Below are 2,095 nucleotides of genomic sequence, written 5' to 3'. Positions count from 1 at the left end.
CCAGGAGAGGGAGCCAACAGATCACTAAAGACATCATCATTGCTCAAAGAAAACACCGAAAAACAATGGAAGCTTTAATTGGAGTGGAATCTGATAGACAGCACCTGATGCCAAGTCTGCATCTTCTAACACCTGCAGTCACTGCAGCAGCTGAATCCAATGTGTCCAAAAGGGATCTATTCTATTCAATTGCAAATGATCTAGATAAGACTGAGAATAAGATACTGCACGGGACATAGCAGAGTTGGTCAAGTTGAGTGGAGATGAGTTTGCTATTTGGCACAGCTTTTGCATCAATAAAGCAAGTAAAAGGTGTGAAAGATAAAAAAAAAGGGTGAAAGTGTGAAAAGTGAATTGGCCAAATTGAGGTGCATATAAAGTTTTTGCTTTCTTTCAATTCACTAATGGGGCTCATTTGAATCAGGTGAATTGAGTTCTGCTTTTGGAAACTGGGTTAAGAAGGGGTGCACCGGTCCTGGAGGTACTGCAATACCAGGTCAATGCGTGGAGTGGACAGAGCAAGATTTTTTCCATCTCCTTGTTCTAAAAATCCATTTAATATATGGTCCCCAGAGAGGGGACGTATCAGATATTAAACTGATAAGAACAGATTTAATTTTTTTTTTTTTCTGTTTATCAGTAGGACTTCAAAATAACAAAGGTGATCGCCTCCCGTTGCCTGGGAACCGTCCAGGCACAAGAGGGCTATGTGTCACCAGAAGGCGCACACACTTCCTCAAGGCCGGCAGACGTGCAATCCCAGGCACCTTCCAGTACCGACCAAGGTAGCGTCCTCCGAAACTACACTTGATCTTAGCCAAAAGGCCGAGAAGCTATAACCCGAATTGGTTACGGCCTTGAGTGGCACCCTGGCCTATACCGGACACATCTTAGGGAGAGGGAGACAAACCCACGCCTACAGAAGACATTTTGTCACCCAAGCCAACCCTTGAAAAGGCTGTTTTGCAGAGCAAAAAAAAGAAGAATGATGCTTTTTGCAGCCGCCGCCCACTGCAATTAATCTGAATAACTCCTCCTCATCCAAGCACCTCCCCTCCCCCTTGCAGTCTTTCCAATTCATGATACAAAAAGACGGACGGACAGGACAGGACAGGACAGGCTGCCTGACTTTCCGTCACTGCCACCCTTTGCCATCCTTGCCCGTAGAAAGCCCTTTCATCATCCCCAAACCCTAATCTTTTCCCTTCCCTTCCCAGCTGCGTCTCACTCCCTTTCATTAGGAAGTGAGCGCAGCCTTTTCTCCGTTCTGCACATGCGCGACGTTAAACACAAATGCGCAGGCGTGCGTTCCATTAGCCTCACTGCATTCCACTCCCATACAGGAAGTGGGCGCAGCTATTACTACGGTCGCACATAAAAGAACCCACGGCCACCACTGCACACAGCTGACTCCACCACAGGACACCCACTTCTACACCAACGCAGGTAAGACAGGATCGGCACCTCTATGCTCCCGTTACAATCAGGCTCAGTCACCATGTGATAACGCTCTCAACTCTTTAGTTGCAGGCTCCCCTTGCTTCACCTCCACTGGCTGTGCTGCCATTTCCTCTCCCACCTGGAAGGTATACTTTATTCCACTATTTTCCTGTTTCTCTCTTCCCCCTTTTCCCATAACCTACTTTTATCTGCATTTGTGGGGTATCTATATGCTATTTACATCATAGTTTTATTCATTAATATGGAAGGGAAGAGTGCCCATGAGAGTGTTGAACTGCGGAGAGCAAGAGATTAAGCTGCTCCGATTTGCCACCATTGATAAGCTGTTCTCAGTAGATACACATGCTATCCAAACAGCAGCATCCACCATTGCTTCAGCCCACCCATTCAGTGACAGCTCACCAAGTCAGCCAGAGGAGTGGTGTAAGGAATTACACGTAGGCACTGACTCCACACCTTCACATCACAAGAAGGGGGTCTACAGGCTAGTGCAAGAATACGAGCAAGTCTTCAGCAAACATCCGCTAGACTTTTGAAGAATAAAAGGGGTCAAACACTACATCCCCACAAGTGCACACCCACCCATCAAAGAGAGATATAAGCCAAAACTACCTGCACATTACCAGTGTACCAA

At 46.7% G+C, this 2,095-nt stretch overlaps 1 pseudogene; it reads right to left on the bottom strand.

Moving 5' to 3' along the window:
- Positions 1-459: 459 nt before the first annotated feature.
- LOC142260815 (U2 spliceosomal RNA) lies at positions 460-666 on the bottom strand (annotated as a pseudogene).
- Between the last annotated feature and the right edge of the window lie 1,429 nt (positions 667-2,095).

The sequence above is a fragment of the Anomaloglossus baeobatrachus genome, unplaced genomic scaffold (genome assembly GCF_048569485.1).
Source record: "Anomaloglossus baeobatrachus isolate aAnoBae1 unplaced genomic scaffold, aAnoBae1.hap1 Scaffold_196, whole genome shotgun sequence".
In the NCBI taxonomy this organism is placed as follows: Eukaryota; Metazoa; Chordata; class Amphibia; order Anura; family Aromobatidae; genus Anomaloglossus; species Anomaloglossus baeobatrachus.
This window is presented reverse-complemented; position numbering and strand designations above follow the sequence as displayed.